This window comes from Microcebus murinus, chromosome 14 (genome assembly GCF_040939455.1).
Source record: "Microcebus murinus isolate Inina chromosome 14, M.murinus_Inina_mat1.0, whole genome shotgun sequence".
NCBI classification, from domain to species: Eukaryota; Metazoa; Chordata; class Mammalia; order Primates; family Cheirogaleidae; genus Microcebus; species Microcebus murinus.
In genome coordinates, this window is record NC_134117.1 from 38,199,415 (window position 1) to 38,222,631 (window position 23,217).

The 23,217-nt window shown below is 33.6% G+C and overlaps 1 protein-coding gene across 2 annotated transcripts in view; it reads left to right on the forward strand.

The window, feature by feature from the left end:
* The window catches only part of PRKG1 (protein kinase cGMP-dependent 1), a 1,210,052-nt gene that overhangs the window by 1,099,322 nt on the left and 87,513 nt on the right, over positions 1-23,217 (forward strand). The window lies entirely within an intron of this gene.

The window sequence follows — 23,217 nt, forward strand, 5'->3', positions numbered from 1 at the left end:
TTGCTCAGGAAGTTAAACTAGCCAATCATAACATCAAACTCCACGTAGTAATTGAGATTGCCTGTACTCTGGGTAATTAGTATTAATTATTGTGGTTTCTATAATAGGCTAAAATGCACCTTCATACTCAGTTTAGACTTTAATTTCTGGTGTTAGTACTAATCTCACCAAGGTGGTAAAGGAGGCCATTTAAAGTACCTCATCAGTTTAAAAGTTACAAAATGCTGTTTTGTAAAAGTTATAAATACCCTTTTATAAAAATTATAAAAAGTCTCTGTTGGGCTTTATTCCTAAGGGAATTTTTTTGCTATATAAGAAAATGTGTATTTATTATTTATATGAGCTTATCTTTTCTTGAACAAAATTTATATATCCAATTAAGAGTACCATGAATCATTTTATATATACGTATCATACTATATACAATTTTATCTATCTCACATGCATAAATGTATATAATTTTTATATATCATGATTTATACAATTATATCATTATAACTATATTTTATAATACTATATATAAATATGTAAAATGACTGATGGTAATCTTGAAAATTCATCTAAAATCTACTTGAGTTACTAGAAAAAGTTAAAGGTCTTCTTAGACTAATGTTTCCTTGTTACTTTGATCTATTTCTGTTTCCCTATTAAACTTCAGAGAGATTCACTAATGAAAGTTTTTGTAGCTCTCCTATCTGCTCCACCCTAAGTTGAGGCCAGTCACAGCTTAAACTTAGTCTGTGACAGGAAGTGATTGTGAATTAGTCATCTCTTTCTCAGTGTCCTATTGACTTTATAAAGAGAATTGTATGCACATCTTATGAATTCTGGCCATTCATGGATTCATTTGCATGTACTTCAACTAGAGGTAGCAAGGAAAATTAATACACTGAAATCCAGATTCAGACAATTAAAGATAGGTGTGGCAATAATTCTTAATATTGGAAAAGAATCAATCAATATTAAAAAATTGAACCTGAACGAAGGCCAGAAGCCCTGGGTTCTGCTCCTTGCTTTATAATTACCAAGCAAGTGATCTTGGTCATGATGCTAAACACCTATCTCTCAATCTCAGTTCTCACACTTTTAAAATGGTGTTTTTGAGATTTAATTGATGGCAATTTGTAAAAATATTTTGTAAAGTATAAAGGACTACAAAAGTGGATACTATTGTTAATAGAAGAAACATCTGGAAATATATCTTAGTGCATTTGGTATGATTGGATTTACAGATAATTATTCCATATCTGTTATGTAAAAATAATTTTATCTAGGCAAGAAGTCTTTAGTCTTATGTAAGTAACATGCTCTTACTTAATGAAATTAAAGCTTGCCTAGAAAATATCAATAAATATCTTTTTCATATAAACAATAACATTTGGTTAAAAGAGAGTTCAATTATAATTAAGGAACAAAGAACAATGGAATGACTATCAAAGTGACTCCAAATATTGTTATTTGACCCATACATTTGATAGATTATAATTTAACCATTATATTTATACTTCATCTCTTTTATTGAGGTGTAATTGTCAAATAAATATTATATACATTTAAAGTGTATAGCATGATTTGATTTTTGTATATATTGTGAAAGATTACCACAATCAAGCTAATTAATACACCAATTGCCTCACATAGTTATTCTCTGTGTGTGTGTGTGTATGTGTGTGTGTGTGTGTGTGTATTTTGAGAACACTTAAGATCTACTGTCTTAGTAAATTTCAACTGGGACAGATTTGTTTGAGTTTTCTGTTCAATTCATACTAAACCCAAACTAATGCATCGTCCACATTCCTTAATATTGATTATTATTTAGAAAAATGGTAAAAGTTTATGAAAACAATGTCTAAAACCTTTGATCTAAATTCTAGAGAGATTGATACTGTGATTTTTATTCATCAAAATAACCAAGTAAATAAACAAATAAATAAATGCCAGAGAAGTTGTTGGTATGCTTTTTACACTGTTAACATTAGCCTTCTAATAAATAATTAATATCTGAAAATTTCTGAAGGTGAAGGTAGCTCTTAATTAGGCATCCTGTCACTCAGAGAAGGCAAACTGTGGATTATTCCCTAGAGAAAGCTTTTTGGTTGAACTAACAAGTTAAAACCTCTATTTGTATTAGCATTGTTGTCTCTCTCTATTGAATTCCTTCCCCGTAAGGACACTGAAACTTCACTTTGTATTTAAGGGATTTAAAAGGTTTGCCAACATTGCGGGAACTAAGAACAGGCTCGAATTAATCTAAACTCCCTAGATAATTCTGTTAATACCTCTAAATTTCTATATAGATTACAAAGTCTGGATCATTTAGAACTGAAGCGTTGATTTGGCTCCACTTATAAGCTCTACTTTTTTCATGGTCCCATTGATTTTGCAAAATCCACAGAAGATAACATTAATATTTCCTAAAACCCAACTTAAATGATTATGTTATTTATCTATGTAAAACCATTATTGGTATTGTCTCATTGACTATGCTTATTTGGGTAAGAAGAGAAAAAAGTAAGACTGACTATCAAGATTGAGACATTTAAAAACTCCAATGTGAGAGACTCCTTGGCCGTTAGCATAATCAGGTTCAATGGTAGGATGATTCCACAAAAGGTACAGATGCCTTTCTGAAAGGCATCTAATGCCTTTCTAAAAACCATACCATGCATTCAGCTCAGGTAGCTGGTCTAGAAAGATTGGCTTAAGAGAAATATTCCAGTGAAATGATTCTCACTACTCCTCTCCTGCAGGATGTGTGCCCTCAGCCTGTCTCATGAGATATATTTCTACAAAGATAATTATTCTTGGCGGAAATTTTGCCTTCATGTTTAAACTTCTCTTGATTGCTGTTAATTATTCACTGAGGGCTTCTCTTTTTAAAACATGAAGTTATAATCGTAAAGACATTAGACGAGACAGCATCAGATCAAAGTTAAGGATTGTTAAACCTTATTTGGAGCAGAAAGTCTCACATATAATGAAAGGTACATATTATCTCCTTTTGAGAATATGTATTCATTCATTTAATGAACATTTAGAAATTTACTTATGATGAGTCAGGCATTTTGCTTTATAATGTGCATACTAAATAGAAAACAGAATTTCCAATACTACGGATCATCTTATAGTTTAGAAGAGGGACTGATATGTAATCCAATGATGATTTTCACTATTTTTGTTCTAAGAATAAGTTATGATAATTATTATGAGATTATGCTGTTTTAGTATAGATCCCTATCTCTACATTTAAGCCTTGTCTTGTAAAAATCATAACCACCCAGAAATACCAAAAGAAAAAGTAAATATTTTATTTTGTTAAGTATTTCTGATGTATAAGTATAGCCTATATTTTAAATGAAATATCTTCAAGTTATACTATCATTGATGTCTTCATTACTGAATACGGTACTTAGTAATTATAGGTAAAAAACTGTTTCTTCAAATAAAAAGCCTAAATATATATTTTTCAACTTAGCATGTTAATTTTAATACTTCAATATGAAAATTTCTAACATAAAAGTTGCACTTTTATAAGGTGATTTACATATGCCCCAGCTGTATTCCCAGATGAGGGTCAAACAGAGGGTGAACAAAAATTAAACAGTAATTTTCGTTTTGTAATGATGTCTGTTTTTATTAAAATGTACTTTTACTTTTACTAGGAATAATATGGCAATATAAAGAGAAAGAAAGCAGTTTAAACCAAACACAACTGCTATTACCTATCTTTGTGTTTTACAATTGTACTAAGAGTCCACTTAAAATTTTATATCTTGCTTTTTTCCATTTATTATCATCATATAAACATTTATAATACTATTATATAACTCTTCATAAATATGAATGGAAACCCGGTATTCTAGACTAATTCAAGTTGTAGCCTTGCTGTTTCAATTTATTTTGCTTTTGAAGGTAAGATCTCATCACTTCTTTAAAAAAAAAACAAAGCACCAAATAACAACAAAAAATACCTTCAAATATGTCCCATCTAGGGGTGCTTTATTTTATGTTATGGCACTAATATAAAATGAATACATGTATTATACCAATTGGTCCAGCTACCTAGGGTCTATCTTGTCCTCCTGAAGGCTAAAGGGATCTATGCCTAAGCTCTTCAATTGAGAAGTTCTGACAGCAATATGAATATAGATATGTAAATGCATTTAGTTATGGTCTAAGTTGATGACCCCCAACCTTGTTCTCCATGAGGAACTCTTTCTTGTGTCCAAATCTATGTAAAGCCTCCAAATGAGCATAGTCATGTTTTTAAAATCTACAACATCATTTGGTATACATATAAATTTAAAGACCTTCCTGAAATGACTCTGCAACTCCTCATCCACCAGCATCACCTGTGTTCATGCTGTTTGTATGTATTCGTTATTCAACCAATATTTTCCGTGTGCCAACAAAATGCCATATATAAAACAGTGAATAAAACAGACATGCTCCTCACCTTCATGGAGCTTATGGTCCAGTGAAGGAGAGAAATACACACTAATCTTTCTGGGAAGGCTTTCATGAGGAAGTGATTTGACCTGAATTCTAAAGAATTAGCTGGTGCTGCCTAGGCAAGAATTAGTTGGTATTAGCTAGGCAAGGAGGTACGGAGAGCATTCCAGACAGAGGAACAAAATGTAAAAAGCCCCCAAGATAGGAAACAATATTACATATTTAAGAAACCAAAGTACTAATATGTCTGGGACTTAGAACATATGAAAGAAAGAGATCAGAAAGGAGAGAATGGCAGAAATCAAAATCTTGCAAGACTTTGTAGGCCATGTTAACAAATTAGGGAAATTATTTCAGACTTCTAAGCTGGCAAGTGAGATGAGTTGCTTTATAGTATAACTGGGCATTCTTTTCACTGTTATTGGAGGAGTATAAAGTAAAACAGGGAGAATAATCAGAATATTTTTCAAGTTAAACTTGATGCTAAACATGGCTAGAATGAGGATGGTGTGAATAGAAAAAGTGCTTAGGAAATATTAGCTGGCAAAGCCAGTGGTCTTCTTCAGGAAGTAGATAAGGTGGTGAGTGCAGAGAAAGGTCAAGGACAATAATACAGGGATTTGGGGTCTGAAAATTAGAGGGAAGTGATGGAATTCACTAAGATAGAGAAAGATTGTATGGTTTCCAGGTTTGAAGAGTGGGATGATCATGAACTTGTTTTTGGACAGGATAAATATAAGGTATTTTTGAGACATACTTAGGCAGGTCTGGAGCTCAGGGAAGTTGGTATGAATCTGAGAATAAAGAACGTTTAGATGATAGATGGTAATTGAAGATGTGGGTGAGATCTGAGATAGAGAATGAGAAGAGCATGACAACAAGGATTGATTCTTGTGGAATGTTAGCATTTAAAAGTTAAAGAAAGGAGAAGAATTTGTCTCTGCCCCCACAAAAAAGACTGAGAAGTAGAGAAGAAAAGTAGAAGGAACACCAGACACACGTGCCATCACAGAAGCCAAGAACAGAGTATGCGTCTTAGTTCTGTCAGCAGCTATAACAAAATACCATAAACTGAGTTGCTTATAAACAGTAGAAATTTATTTCTCACAGTTCTAGAGGCTGGGAAGTTCAAGATCAAGGCACTGGCAGATTCAGTGTCTGCTTATTTCCTGGTTTATAGACAGATATCTTTTTGCAGTAATCTTACCTGGCTGAAGGGAAGAAGGGAGTTCTCCTGGGTTCTCTTTTATAAGAGAACTAATCTCATAAATGTAGGGTCACTCTTATGACCCAATTACTTCCCAAAGGATCCACCTCCCAACACCATCACAACAGGGATTAGGTTTACAAATACAAATTTTGAGGGAGTACAGTCTATAGCAGTGTGTTTCAAGAATGGAGGAGGAGACCATGATCGTATCTATTGTTGTGAATTACAGTGTGTTAGTTAACAAATACCAATTGGATTTAGCAAACTATGAGTTCATTTTCATTTTAGAATGGAGTGATGAGAATGGAGTCCCCCTAACATGGGCTGAAAATGAATCTAAATAATTCAATGAGCTTATGTCAAATTATAAGAAAGCTCAAGTAAAATAGCCAGAAATATATAAATGGAAGATGATGGATCTTCAATATTAAGTGAGATATAAACATGTTAAATCCAGTAGAGAGTGAGAGAGTTTAAAACTGAGTTTCAGGTCCTTTTATCTCTCATAGACAAAGACAGACCATCTCCATGGATAAGATTTATACTACTTTGTGATATGATTTCTTAGTCAAAAAGGTCTTCATACTTCTGTCTTATACTAGATGGCATTCTTTTAAGTTTAGGTATTGCCCTCTTTTTAAAGAAACTATAAAAACAATAAATTCTCCTAAGATGGATAAAAAGACTTTCCTAACATCAGGTATAAAATTGTACATAAGTTCTTTTTCCTCCAGGAATAGCATAAGCCTTCGTCTGAGCACAAAGAGTGAAGACAGACACTGAGAAAGGATGCCCAAATTTGCCAAAAACTTAATATTAATAAAAACCCACTTTGTAATCACCACTTTGTCCTACCCTGCTCTTCTTTCCATGTACCTAAATTTAGTCACTCATTCTCTGCCTTGTCCCCCAAAACATTTATAATAGATTTACATAATACTAGAAGAAAAAAATAAAAATGAACAATAAAGATGTAACTATGATAGTGAGCCAGAAATAAGGCCAGTATCTAGAATAGGGCCCTTGTCATCAATGCAGGAAAAGAGAGAGAGACACAAAACCACTGTCGACCCCAGAGCTGGCTCTAATTTCTTGGCATTCATCACTGAAGTACCATAGTCACCCACCTCTCCACTCCTCTGACTCTCTGAAAGAACTATTAAGAATATCTCCTGTCTATGGACTACTGTTTGGTCTTTCAATGGAATAGTCTATAAATATTTTTCTCTCATTTTCATAATTAGACCTCATTGATTTAAAGCCATCCTTCTGCTTGCAAATTTATTTTCAAAGGAACAATTTAGTCTGCCTGATATTTTCAGGATTATTTTTGGTGGTGAGCCTTGACGTTTGACTCAATGTGACAGCAGTAAAAGATATTCTCTCCTTACATTTCATTAGCAGAGACAACTCTTTAGTTGCTCACTGTGATTGTCATGGGGAAGTTGCTCTTCACTGCTGTTGTTACTCAGGACTTTGAAAATTCACACATCAAATACCTCTCAAAGCCCATGAGGCCATGCAAATCAGATGGAAGATCTACATTGTTTTATAGTAGCTTCTAAAATGCACCAGAGTCATCTCATCCAGCATCTAACAAACATGAGCTTTTAAATGCACAGTGGAGTACAAAAGGGTACGCCATTGCTCTTTTGAACACACTTAATTTGAAGTTTGAGACTCTTTTTTTAATTTCAGAATATTACGGGGTCCAAATGTTTTGGTTACATGGATTGCCTTTGTACTGCTTGAGTCAAAGCCATTAAGTGTGCCCATCACCCAGTTAGTGTACATTGTGCCCGTTAGGTATGATTTCACCCACCCCGTTGAGTTTTACTTCCATCTGTGCACATGAGTGTTGACCGGGGTAGTTACAATTTTATAGTGAGTAGTTTGGTGTGTGTTTGTTCACTCTTGTGATATCTCACTTAGGAGAATGGTCTCCAGTTCCATCCAAATTGTTGCAAAAGTTATTAGTTCATTTTTATGACTGTGTAATCATGATATACATATTTGATCCACTCATGTATTGGTGAGCACTTGGGCTGATTCCACACCTTTGCAATTGTGAATTGTGCTATAATAAACATTCTAGTGCAAGTGTCTTTTTGATAAAATGACTTTTTTTCCTTTGGGTAAATACCTAGTAATGGGATTGCTGGATCAAAAGGTAGGTCTACTTTTAGTTCTTTTAGGAATCTCCATACGATTTTCCATAGAGGTTGTACTAGTTTGCAGTCCCACCAGCAGTGTATGAGTGTTCTTTTCTCTCTGCATCCACTGTTTTAGGAATTTTGATACAAGCCATTCTCACGGGGGTTAGGTGATACTTATTAGTGTTTTTCTTGCAGGCATTTTACAGTAAAAATCTTAGTATTCCCACAATCTTATCAACAATTTACTTAAAACAACTTGGTCTGAATCTAAGCAGTTCTCAGGGAAATGAGCCTGGAAAACTGTTTTCCCCTTATGGAAAGAATTCAAGAGAGCAATATCCTGTTGCAAAATGAGAGTGATAGGCCAATTAAATGGAAAAAACACTGAAAATAGCATTATGAAATAGCCCTGAAATCAGAATTAGAACTTGCTGACCACTTGTAGGATGAGTAGGCTGAAACAGCCCCATTCTGGACAATAAAAATTATTTTCCATTTTATTGTAGGGCAAAAGATAGGAAACTTGAAAATTTTTCAGCAGTTGGCCCTGAACTGATACATTGGCTTTCTGCCTTTCAAGAGCTGTTTGTTTTCTAAATTCCAGTACTTGTTATCAGGCTAGAAAGAGGTATAGAACAGTTTCTAAGGTCACCGATGCTAATAGATAAGTACTTCAGTGTTATTTGTGATTACAGAGAGCATCAAAGTAAATTTCTCTTTCATGTGCAGTGAGACCAATTTGGTTGCTCGTTTAAAAAATGATTTTCAGGATAAAACTACTTGGCCTTGGATAGGAGTGTATTTTTTTTTTCTGTGTTAGCAAAAATTTTAAAGCTCTCAAAGGCCATTTGCTAATTTCTTCTTTGCTGCTCTTATGTTTGAGACTCCCTAGGTAACAAGACTTTATAAATGTGAATCCTAGTATGTCCTTGCATGTAACCTTTTCTAATAGGAAGAGCAAAGGACTAAAGATAATTGAAAATTCTAGTGCTGCTGACTTCCTTGGTGAAAATAGACAAGTCATTCGATTGCTGACTCCATTTCCTTCTTCTGAAAAAGAAAGATGATTCCTTTCCACTATTACTATATTAACTAATGACAACTGAAAATTACTTTCAAAACACCAGGAGCTCCTTAACCTCTATGGATAATTTGGTCCCATATGGCAATTAATTCAGCTTTTTGGAAGCCCCAAACTTCCATAGAAATTACAGCAAACCAATGCATGTGTCCTTTCAGGATGCTTTATGTCCTAAAGCCTGTTTAAGATATGATACTTTTTAAAAAGCAGAAAGGAATAATACCTAGTATATCCCTTTGTGTTCATAGTAGTTCAATTGAAAAATAATAATCTTTAGCTAAAATGCCTTTTCTTAAATGAAGGTAGTCCCTATCACTGGAGTGAATACATAGCATCATTCTAAACTTACTTTGCCTATGAGATTGAGCCATTCTAGGTTGAGAGAAAATTTTTCTCTCTAGGTTGAGAGAAAACTTTTCAACCTAGTGAGAGCAAGGCTAATGCTCAGTGTTGAGCATTATGAGGCCATATTCTGATGGAGAGAGGAATATTTCTTGGGAGTTTGGAGAAGCCCATCTTAGTTGTAGTACTACCACTAACGTCCCCATGTGAACTCAAGCGAGAGTCTTAGCCCCTCCAGGACTCTTTCCTAATCCGTAAAATGACAATTTTGAAGTCCTTTCTAGTTGTTAGTTTTAGGCTTCTAATATGCTTAGAATGTGGGCATTAACAAGGCATTCTTTTAGAAGCATAACTCCCCTTTATACAAACAATATTTTCATCTTTGCTGATTTTCTAAATTTATAATGAGGACATCATTTTGGCTATTAACAGAAAACAGACCCTTAAGGATCATGGAATACTTTGTGAGTCAATATTTTAACAAACATCACTAAGTGGTATTTCTTTTGTCTTATAAACTGAAAGTCTTGCTGTTAAGGTGCTTACTTTACTCAAAATATTTACATCAAAAATAGCACAGTTTTGAAGTACATTTTGATAATTCACAGCAGTTAAATAAATTAGCCTTTGGAAACAGCATTTTTCATTTTTATCATTATACATACAATTTTCTCTTTCCAATATGACATTTAGATATGATAATAAGCCATGCTATCTTTCAATAAAATGCCATTAGAAAATTATAGAGTTCCTTTGAAACTGGAAAATGTTATACTAGTATTTCCCACGTGAATCCATTTAGAAAGGAATGATTTTTAAATAATGAATTTAAAGGGTAGCATAAATTGTTCTGATACAATGAACATAATAAATCATATTTATTTACTTCCTTAAATTGTTAAGATAAGACATAGAAGTGAAACATGGCTGATACACAGAGACATTTGCATGTATTACACTATTTCCCTCCAATGCATAAGTTGCAAACATTAGTCAACTTTATAAACTCTATTATTTCAGACAGTCAGCCTGAAGTATATCAGGCATGTAGAGATATAAAACAAAAGCTATCACTCTAATATTAAAAAACTGTACAAACATTTTAGACAACCTGAATAAGTTACTGATTGAGCATATTGAAGAGTAATAATCCTAACGTCCTGGCAAAAGGGTTAAGGTATCTTCTTAAAATCATGAATCTAAGACCACTTTCAGTTTAAGGACTTGAAAAAGTATGACTAATTGGCTCTATAAGTAATTCCTCATCAGTTTTTCTAAGTTTTTGTTGAAATGACCCTGAAAATTTTTTTCAGGACAGCTTGTCTATTATGCCAGTAAAATTGGCTTATCAAAATGTTATAATATTGTTCAAGGAACTATTTTCCCAAATTAAGTTCCCTTGCTCACTACTCTAGTGAGAAGATTATTGTTGTATGTGCCTCTTGATGAGACTCATGGTTTTTCCCATCAAGCCCCTTAACTTTAATATTTACTGAAATAATTAAATTAATGATGAAGAATATGTTTTAGCCTTTGTAACAATTCTACATTAGAAATGGGCTCCAAGAAGTTGCCTTGAGATTAAACAAAAAAGGCCATTGAAGAGATGACACTTTTATAAGCAGATGGTGCTTTTTTGAGTAACAGCATGAGCAAGGAAGGTATATGAGTCCTTTTCTTCAAAAAGCTGTCGACATACACTTTGATTAATATTAATATTCTCTTCTGCCCTGACATGAGTGATCAGAGCAACAACTTCCCATGCCAATGGATGTAGGGGAACAGGTAGGGAGTTCAAGAAAACAGGAATACTAGAGAAGCATTTAACTACTCAAGACGTGATTATCATACCTCATTTTTTAAAAACCAAAGATCTCTCATATAAAACTATAGCATTAAAAATTATACAGGTTATGCATTATACAGGTTATGCATTTCTAGCTCATATTTTTAACTGTTTATTGCATTCATAAGCCACATTGAGAAATCATAAAAAGTAAAAATGCTTCTTTCTCTAGGAAGCACACATATTCTCAGCAACCAAATAGATAATATTCGAAAACAGAAAGATTTTACTTCTTTGTTCCTTAGTAGAGCCCCAAAGGCAAGGGACATTATCTGCTTAATATAATTTCCTTTTTGTCTACATTGTTATTTAAATGCATCTATAATATTTTATAATTGACGTGTAATAAATGTATTTATAGCATACATAGTGAAGTTTCTATATGTATAATGCATAGTGATCACATCAGGGTACTTAGCTTATCCATCTTCTCAAACATTTATCATTTCTTTGTGTTGAGAACATGCAATATTCTCCCTCTAACTATTTGAAATTAGATAGTCATCCGACAGTGGCATTGAACAGTAGAATTTATTACTTCCATCTAGCTATTTTTGTATTTTGTATTCTTTAACAAATCTCTACCTATCCCACCTCCACCCTACCTTTCCTGGCTTCTAGTAACCTCTGTTCTATTTTGTTATTAACACATTTACTGCCACACACAAAAAACAGAAACATTTCCTTGGGGCCATGGTGTTTTATTATGAAAATAGAATAAAAACTTCAAGTATAATTTAAAGGTCAACATAAATAGAAAAATGAAATGTTTTGACTTCTATTCATTTAATCCATATTTTTAGAATTAAATTGTCAACATTAATTGTAACAATAAAATTAATTGTAACATCAACTAGATTTTATATATGTTTCATGCAGCCCCAGAGTCAAATCTAGAATGAGTTAAATACAACTCTCATGGCAGTTAATGTGTTAATACTTCTATGGGATCAACTTGTTTTAGCTTACCTATATGAATGAGAACATATGGTGTTTAACTTTCTGATACTGGCTTATTTCACTTAACATAATGTCCTCTAGTTCCATCCATGTGGTCTTGAAAGACAGGATTTCATTCTTTCTATGGCTAAATAGTATTCCATTGTGTATATATAACACAGTTTCTTTATACATTCATCTGTTTTGGATACCTAGGTTGATTTTACATCTTAGCTATTGTGAATTGTTCTTCAATAAACATGAGGATGCAGATATCTCTTAAATGTACCAGTTTCCTTTCCTTTGAATAAATGCCCAGTAGTGGGATTCCTGGCCCATATGGTAGTTCTATTTGTTGTTTTTAAAATAATTCGCATACTGTTCTCCATAGTGGCTGTACTAGTTTACATACCCACCAATAGTGTATGAGTTTCCTTTTCTTCATATCCTTGCAAGTATTTGTTGTTTTTTGTCTTTTTCATAATTGCCATTCTGACTGGGGTAAGATAATATCTCATTGTGGTTTTTATTTTGTATTTTCCTAATGATTAATGATGTTGAGCATTTTTTCATAAATTTGTTGGCCATTTGTATGTCTTTTTTAGAGGAATGTCTGTTCAGATCATTTCTCCATTTTTTAATGGATTGTTTGTTTTGCTGTTGAGATGTTTGAGTTCCTCATATATCCTGGAAATTAATCCTCTATTGAATGATTAGTCTGCAAAATTTTCTCCCATTCTTTTCACTTTGTTGATTGGTTTTTGTTTGGGTTTTTGTTTTTTTTTCTGTGCAAAACCTTTTTTGTTTGATATAGTCTCACATGTTTATTTTTGCTTTTGCTGCCTATGATTTTGAGGTCTTATTCATAAGTTCTTTTCTCAGACCAATGCCCTGAAGCATTTCCCCTATGTTTTCTCCTAGTAGGTTTATGGCTTCAGGTCTTACATTTAGGTTTTTTATCAATTTTGAGTTGATTTTTGTATAGGGTGAGGGGTGTTGGTCTAGTTTCATTCTTCTGCATGAAGAATAGTGCCAGTTATTCTGGCACTATTATTTAAAAGACTGTTCTTTCCACAATGAAAGCTTTTGGTTACTTTGTTAAAAATCAATTGTAGACAGGTGAATTAATTTCTGTGTTCAGTATTCTATTCCATTGATCTATGTGTCTGTTTTTATGCTATTACCATGCTGTTTTTGTTACTACAACTTTGCAGTATAATTTGAAGTCTGGTGGGGATGCTTCCAATTTTGTTTTTTTAGCTCAGGATGATTTGGCTATTCAGACTCTTTTTTGGTTCCATAAAATTTTAAGATTGTTTTTCCTATTTCTGTGAAGAATGTCATTGGTATTTTAATAGGGATTGCATTGAATCTGTAGATTCCTTTGTGCAGTATGGTCATTTTAACAATATTAATTATTCTGACCCATGAGTATGGGATATCTTTCCATTTGTTTATGTCCTCTTTAATTTCTTTCATCAGTGTTTTGGGGTTTTTTTTGTAGTTTTATTGTGGAACTTTCTCTTCCTTAATTAAATTCATTCTGAGGTATTTTTTATAGTTATAAATAAGATCACCTTCTTGATTTGTTTTTCATCTAGTTCATCATTCGAATATAGAAGCACTACTGATTTTTGTGTGTTGCTTTTGTATCCTGCAACTTTTACTGAATTTATTTATCAGTTCTAAGAGTGTATGTCGCAGCATCCTTAGGCTTCTCTACATATAAGATCATGTCATCTACAAACAGGGCCAATTTGACTTCCTCCTTTCTAATTTAGATGCCCTTTATTTGTTTCTCTTGCCTAATTTCTCTGGCTAGGACTTCCAGTAGTATGTCAAATAAGAATGGTGAGATGGGCATTTTTACCTTTTTCCAGTTCTTAGAGGAAAAACTTTCATCTTTTCCCCATTCATTATGATGTTAGCTGGGGTGTTGTCATATATGGCTTTTATTGTGTTAAGGTACGTACTTTCTACACCTAATTTGTTGAGTTGTTATCATAAAGTCATGATGAATTTTATCAAATGCTATATTAGTTTTTCTTCATCTATTGACATGATCATGTGGTTTTTGTTCTTCATTCTGTTGATGCTATGTATCATGTTTGTTGATTTGTGTATGTTGAATTATCTTTGCATTGCTGGGATAAACTCCATTTGATAGTGATGTATTATCTTTTTAATCTGTTGTTAGATTCAGTTGCTAATATTTTGTTGAGGATGTTCATCAGGGATATTGGCTTGTAGTTTTCTTTTTTGTTGTTGTTGTTGTGTCCTTGACTGGTTTTGGTATTAGGGCTATGCTGGCCTTGTAGAATGAGTTAGGAAGAGTCCCTCCACCTCAGTTTTTTGGAATAGTTTGAGAAGAATTGGTATTAATTATTTTTTAAATGTTTGGTAGAATTCACCAATGAAGCCATCCAGTCTTGGACTTTCTTTGTTGGGAGACTTTTTATTACTGACTGGTTTCTTGGTTGGCCCAGGGGGTGTACCTGCAGGAGAAAGCCTACAGGACTATTTCTCAGGCCCTGGGCACTGGGCTGTAGCACCTCTGCCAGTCTAGGAGTGTGTGTGTCAGCTGCAAGGTGGCTCAGGGATCTCTTCTACTTCCAGAGGTTCAATGGTGGGTTCACTCTGGGTAGGGTGGCCAGATTGTTCCTCCAGCTAGAAGTGCAGGTGGTGGGAGTTGGTTTCCTTGGTGGGAAGGACCAGAATCACAGCCAATCCTAGGTCCAGTCTTCATGCAGCTGGTGTTGTGGCATTCATCTACTAGTGTAGTCTTGGTGGAATGGAGATAGAACCTCAGTGCTGGAGAAAGGTGCGGTGGCTACTGGCCACTTAAGGAGTGTGTACTCGAGAGGTGGCTTTGGTCTCAAGATAGAACCATGCTGTAGCAGCTTGGCCCACATGGACTGAGTGTGAGGTGAGAAGTGTACACTTTGTGTTCCTAACTTGGAACAATGTCGCTGTGTGAATTCCCAGTAGCTCTCCGAACTGGGCTCAGGGCTTGTGAGGACTGTGGGATTCTCCTATAGTAAGGACTGTAGATATCTGTGGTGGCAGTGGAAGCCAGTGGGGTTCTTCTGCTTCTCTCTTCCCTGCAAGGGGAAATCACATCTGTCTCTGGGCCAGTCTGAACCAGGTTGAGGAGGTGGGGCTGCAGATTTTGGGATGGGGGGACAAAATCACCCCCCATTTGACCACCCTGACCTCCTAAGCTTTCAGTCACCATAGGTGCCTCTCTAGTCCAGGGCTCCCCTTTCAACACTCCAGTCAAATGTTAGGTGTTTATGCCGGCCTTCATCCTTTCTTCCATCTATGATATTTTATTTTGTTAGTGTTTTTCTTTTCAATGATGTTGCTATTCAAGAAAATCAAAATGACAAAGTTAGGAAATTCTTTTTATCAGAGTTGACCATATGAAACTACCAATATTTGACCATTTTTAGCCCACTAAAATGATAATTGCATATGATTCAACCTATGATTTTTTTTTATAAGTCATCTCTGCTGCTGTGATTAGTACAGAGTACTTAAGAATTAGAACATTGTTTTCAAAATCATGCTACATTGTTTAATTTACAGAGGCTGAGTTTCTTTCTAGAAGTCCCATTGTTTATCAATTTCCATTATAAAATGTTACTAGTTTCATAAACATTATACCAAATTAATTTATTTGTAAGCTTGTTTTTATAAGCCTCAGCTCTTTGCTTTTTTTTTGTAATCTTAGCAGTATTACACAGCTATACATATAAGTAAGGGATTTTATATCTCAGCATTATTGACATTTTGGGCTAGATAATTCCTTGTTGTAGTGAGCTGTCTTGTGCATTATAGGATGTTTAATATCATCACTGGCATTTATCCATTGGACACTAATAGTGTATCATACCTACTAACCCCTGAGTGGAGACCATCAAAAATGTCAAGACATTACCAAACATATTCCCAGGGGAATGGGGGGAACAATACCACCGCCCATCTGAGAACCATTGATATAAATAGAAAAATAAATAAATACAAAATTATTTGTGATAACAACACTAAAATTATATTAGTATCAGGCATAGAATGTTATGAAATATTGAAAATGAACCCTACCTTCCTATAGTTTCACTTCCAAGAGAAAAGTTTACATGCAGCAAAAAAATTATCACAATTGGCATTTGACAAGACTTTAAGCTTTACAAGGGCAGGATTTGCCAAAATCTGATTGATTCAAATGCTATAATAAAACCAAATTGTATAAAATAATTTACCCACATTCAATTAAATACTTCAGGTTCCTCTCTAATGCTCACAATTTAGAAAAATTATTTTTTTTCCTTCAAAGAAGCAGAATATTAAGCATTGTGGGATAATTAATTCACTGGGAGAAACTGGCTCATCCAGATGTATAACTTTGTTATTGTTTTAAGATGTTAGAGTTAGTAGATTTATTGAAGCTGGGAAAACAGCGTTCTCAGTTTGTTTCCACACATTGTTGACTGGCACTTTTTACATTAGATGCTAAGTTGTTATAATAGCCTCAAATGTAATTACTTTATGTATAATACAATAAATTTTCTATCTATTTATATAATGCCTTGGGTTATAATAGTAAAACATGGCATTATATTAAGAGAGAAAACACAAAAACAGATTTTATGTAAAATGAACATCTATAATAGAGGACTGATATTACATTGGTAATATGATACAAGGGTACATTGTGAAATTGAATGCACCACAAAAGAGTGTAGGCTACAGGCAAAAATAGAGGTGCTTTTGAGAACTAGAAGTCACAAATTTGATTGTCTCTCCAAATAGCGGCATTTTTACATTACAAATTCTGTCAACATGCTTTCATTAACTATTAAAAATAAAGGGCATGACATTCTTTAAATTCTGTCTTTGTGGTAATCACTAACAATAGACTCTATCAACACAATGCTATATTGTCATCCTGCTGCCATTGACATGATCACTATTCCCCAAGTGCTTCCAAGAGCCAAACACTGTTCTTTGACTTCCTGCTTATTGAGGAAAGAGCCAGAAACAACTGAACTATATCAGTCCACAAGGTGCTGTCATCTCTACATCCTCAGATGCCGTAAGTGGACATTTGAAATGCAGGGAATATTGGAAATTTTGTGCAAAAGAAAAAAATTAGCAAATATTGGGAAGATATAGAATCTAGAATTGCTAAAAAAGAAAAAAAGAAATTAATACAAATAGTAGACTTCTGGGATTATTATAAAACAGTAGACCTTTACAATGTTTTCAAACTGTGTTCTACAAACCACTAGGGGATCATGAAGTTTATTTAGTGGATTATAACTAGCACTTTTTTTTATTATAGCAGAGTATATGATATGTAGTAGTATTAATATTTCATCATACTTTCTTATTTATATATACAAATGATGGGTATGATAAAAAAATTATTTCTTAATGTAGACTGGAGTGAAAAATGTTTGGAAGCCATAATAAAGGAATCAATATATATGTCTCTCTCCCAAATTGGTGATACTATTCAATATAATTTCAATTTATTTTTAAAGAAACAGATGGTTTCAGTTGTGCATTGAATAGTTATATTTACCCATGGCTACAGATTATTCCTATGCCCTTGATCAAATAGTTACCTTGAACAAATGTACAGTTGAATCCAAGGAGGAGAAGACAAGGAAGGGAGAGGGAACAGGTACACATCATTCACATGTCAGTCTAGTGATGGGCTGTTTGTGTTATCTTCATATTTAAATAACAGTACATCATTATTATGAAGAATTAATTAGGACAACATTTTTTCAATTCAAAGAGAATTGAGACATATGTACTAAGAGAGTACAAAACAGAGGATATGTTCTCTCCTTTAAGAAAATTAAAATCTAACAAGAAATGCAACAATTATATTGTTAATTGTGGTGTGATTTTAAAAAGAGGGAAATATGAAATGCCATTTGAGCACTTAGAAGGAGCATCTATATCAGTCTACAGGTTTTTATCTATTTTTGTCAAAACACTTTTTGGTATAAAGAGAAATTGTAGGAATGTTTTGAACCAAGGAAGGATTTTACTCATATAAATTCATTTGCAAATATCTATTGACTCTGTTGTCTGTAGTGTTATGAGATGTGATTGCTGACAAAGTGCAGTTTAAAACAGTTTAAATACAAGTGCAGTTTAAAATTTCTTTATACTTAGCAGCCTCCCCGCCCCCTGCAGGTATATGTTTGCGATTGAGGAGACTGAACAAGGTCAAGAGTGTTCTTCGTTCACTCTAGACCTCTCAGGTCCTAGTAATTCATTTCCATTCACCAGTGGATATCAAGTTGTGGATTTCGAGTCCTCACTACATTTTAAAAGAATGTTACTGATCATGTTGTAATATTTGGATTCCGTTGACAGATGCAACAAATGCGAAAAATAAATTTATCATGCCATTGGGGACTGCTGTCAGCTTTTAAAGCTTCCTCTTTAATAATGAGTGTTCTCATTTATGTCCTTAAGCTGTCTCTTCAGAATCTGAAAGCTTCAATAATCCTATAATCACCACAGATGTTCATCAATATGGGTTTATCTCTGCATTTATTAGAAACATAGTATCTATTTGCTATAACATATAGTATTAGCCTCTACTTATGAAAACTCTACAACCAGAAAGTTCAAGTAGTCTGAATTAGTTTTGCTATAACGGATACCAATAATAGTGAGGATGCAGAAAATCAGCAAGAGTCCATAAATTTCAAAACTATAAAATGAAGTCTATTTGTATTAAGTACTTCATTTATTCTTTGAGAATTGATGATTTATGAACATAACTTTCACAAAATAAATACCAGTAATTAAAACACCCAAGTAACCAAACAACCCAAATCCCAGGGAATCTGGAAAATTCAAATGTAGTCTATTAAAACCAAACATATTATTATTAATGAAGCAGACAAATGCCTTTGAAAACACTTTGTTAAATGTTAGAATGCTATGTAAATATAACAATCCTGTTCTACTTATATTTTTAATAATTATGAATATGGTGATAAATAATGATCATAATAACTAATTAATTGTTAGTAACTAACTAATTGTTGGCCATCACTATCATTTATCAGTTATCAGTTATCATAATAACTAACTAATTGTTGGCCATCAATATCATTTATCGGCACTTAGTATGTGCCAAGCACAAATTATCTCATTTATTTTCCATTCTTGGGATACTTCACTAAGGAGAATGGTCTCCAGTTCTATCCAGATTGTTACAAAAGGAATTAATTCATTTTTTATGGCTGAGTAGTACTCCATGGTGTACATATGCCACATTTTATTAATCCATTCATGTATTGATGGACACTTGGGTTGTTTCCACATCTTTGCAATTGTGAATTGTGCTGCTATAAACATTCAAGTCCAAGTGTCTTTTCGATAAAATGATTTTATTTCCTTTGGGTCGATATCCAGTAGTGGGATTACTGGGTCAAATGGTAGGTCTTCTTTTACTTCTTTGAGGAATCTGAATCCTATTTTCAAATTGGAACTAACAGAACTCATGTGCACAGATGTAAGTAAAAATCAATGGAAACCAAACAATTGGGAGGGGGGAGGAAAGATGGGTGAAATCATACATAATGGCTACAATGATGTACACTATGTGGGTGATGGGCACACTTACAACTTTTGTGTCAAATAGTACATAAACTACCCATGTAACCCAAACATTTGTACTCCTGTAATATTCTGAATAATTTTTTTAAATTACCTCATTTATAATCCTATTAATAACTCCATTAGGAAAATATTTTGATTTTCCCTGAATGTACAGACTAAGAAACTAGGCCTTGGGGATTTAATGCATGGTGACACAACTTGTAAATGGTAGAACCGAGATTTACATTGGTTCTCTAATGTCTATTGCCAAAGCCCATATGTGCACTTTTAGATCCCTAACCATTTCACATATAGATTTGTATAAGATAAAATTTCAAACCATGTTATTATGTAAACTTTCAAGCAGAGAAAGTAGTGCAACAAACGACCCTCCTTGTGCACATTGCCCAGATTGAAGTTACCAACGTTTTGCCACAATCGCTTGGCCTAATTCTTTAAAAAAAAATTTATTGATGTGTTTTAAAACAAATCACTAATATCATATAATTTCCTCTAAATATATACTTCCATATATATCTTCTAAAAATAAGGACATTTTCCTCCATAATCACAATGTTATCATCACACTTAACAAAATGGGTACCTAGTCATTATTGAGTTTTCCTCAATTTTCTTAAATATCTCTTTTTGGGGGTTAATTTGTTTGACTCAGTGTTAAAAGAATTCTCATACATTGCATGTTGGTCTTGCATGGACATTGCATGTCTCTTTAGGCCTCCTTTGATTTAGAAGCGTCCCCCCTAATTGTTGTTAAAGAAATGGAATCAATAGTCCTAGTGTAGATTCCCCCATTTCGGGGGGGAATCTTACTGCTTCTAAATAATGTCATCTACCTTACCTCTTGATAGCTTCTTTAAAGGTTCACTAAATCTAAAGGACCAATTAGATTCATGTTCAACTTTTTTGGCAAGAAGATTTCATAGGAGGTTTAGTATACTTCAATATTGCATTACAACAAAAGGCAAATAGCCTGGTTGTTTCACTTCTAGCTACCTAAAGTTGAATCAATCAGTTAAAAGATAACAATCTAACCCTTTTATTATAAAGTTTCCAATCACGTGTTAAATGTTTTAATACATAATGATGATCATTTCCTGAATCAGCTGTCTCGTAAGTTTAATATAATCATTATTCAATTCCATCTTTTTTCTATTTATTTATAGATTTCTGTTTATTTATACTTATTCTTTATATTCACTCAATATTTTAACTGGAATTCTTCTCTACAGAAATTTTTCCTTATCAACTAGGAATCTGATACACTGTTTACCCTCATAGTATTCATTCAAGACAGATAGGATGAATGATTTTATTCTTTCCCATTAATTAGCAATTTCCAAAGTAAATAATTGGGGCCCCAGTTACCTTTTGGTAACAAATGAGATTTTTCAATTTTATTTTTTTCTCATTTTTGATATCATTGTGAATTCATACATTTATATATATTGAATGTGTTCAGTCAATTTGCCTGTAGGAGCCTGTCAGGTTGGCTCCTTGTTTCCATTTGATAGAACTCATTGGTTCCTAATAGTTCTCTTGGTTTCTGGATAACAAGATGCCCCAGGTTTTTCATGTACTTTTCCTCCCCTGGTCCTGAAATCAACCATTTCTCAAAGAATTCTTGTTCCTTATAGCCAGAAATGGTGCTAAATAAGTGTGATCACTTCTGGATTTCTTTGCTTCTAGGCCTTTTTAGGAAGGAAAAATAAAGTTGGGGCGTGATCTTTTAACATAAGTGTATTATTTAACTTGCGACATGCTCTATCCAATCTTGCAGCATTCTCACTTTATTCTAAGAGAGGAGCATATTAAATTAGGACCTATAATAGATGTATGATTCCTTAAGAAAGATTTTCATGTTAAGCTTTTTATGTTGATACCTCACTTCCCATTTATGTTCGTACCTCAAAGGGACTTTTATTATTTTAAGAGGAAGTCAAGGATAAGAACTTGGCTTATGCTACCAATTAAACTAAATTTTTTTCCAAGTATCACTAAATACCATATCCCCCATAGAGTTAGTAGCTAAGATGTTAAATATTTATATAAAAAGAAAAACAACTATATATTTGTTTGGATGTCAAACTTAGTTTGCATTTGAAATTCCTTCTTTTTTTTTTTTAAGACAGAGTTTCACTCTGTTGCCCAGCCTAGAGTGCCCTGGCATCAGCCTGGCTCACAGCAACCTCAAACTCCTGGACTCAGGCAATCCTCCTGCCTCAGCCTCCAGAGTTGCTGGGACTACAGGCATGTGCCACCGTGTCCGGCTAATTTTTTCTATATATTTTTAGTTGTCCAGCTAATTTCTTTCATTTTTTTTAGTAGAGACGGGGGTCTCACTCTTGCTTAGGCTGATCCGGAACTCCTGAGCTCAAACGATCCTCCCACCTTGGGCTCCCAGAGTACTAGGATTACAAGCGTGAGCCATTGCACTGGGTCTAGAAACACCTTTTTTATGTTTTGAGTTAAGGAGACTAAGACCTCATCTGTGAGTGTTAGAAAACATAATAACTCATGATTTTTTTTTTTTTTTTACTTAAGCAACTTCCCTGTCAGAAAAAGGTGAGGCAAAGGCTTTGCAATGTCGCTTGTGCTTTCATTAATTTTTGTCTTTGCCAAGATCTTAATTTCTATATTGTTGCAATGAGTTTCACAGTCTCTTCCCTTTGGCCTATGATGTTTTAGCAGACAGGAAGTGCCGGCAGTTAAGAGCAATTGCTCCTGAATTCTCCTGGAGCAACAAAGTGCTCCCATTTTCTCAGCCATTCGCCAAGCTCTCCATCTTCATAGAGGAAATATTAAAGGAAAAAAAATATGCCATTTTAGAAACTGTCCACTATTTCTACTGTGGGAAAAGCAAAAAGAAGCAGTTTCTGTTTTCTCTGTCAAAAGCTGTACATTTTACTCAACTATAATATGTGACTCCACTATTTGATTCAAACATTTTAAAACGATTTGAAGCCTCATTTAACTCCCAAGCTTTTTATTAACTATAATAGGATCTCTATTTCAGGAGACTGTCTACATTTCTCTTCAAGTAAGTAACAACTACACCTTGTTTAACAAACAGCAACAACAAATAACTTAAAATATATACAGAGCAAGAGGCAAATCTTCCTTTCTCGAAGCAAGCACTATAGCCAGTTTCCTATGGATCCCTTCAGAAATTCAAATACAGATAACTTGCATTTAAGTTAAAATTGGTTGCTTCTTTTTAATGGATGATTTTTAGAGGGGCAAAATATGGGAAATAATCAATACTTTGGACAAAGCTCTGAGTAGGTTTTAGAATAGAAGACTTCTCTAAATCCCTTATGTGCATTGAAGAATTATTTTTCTATTCTAAATGTTATATCTAAAACATATCTATACTGGTTTAGTGATATTTAGTAAAGATTAAAATGTATTTATCAAGAGTATAACAAATAAATAGTTCTTTTTAAGGTATTATTTTTATTTTTTATTATTTTATTTTTATATAAGAAAACAAAAATTCCCACAAGTCTAACCACCAAATAACTAGCTCTTAACAGAA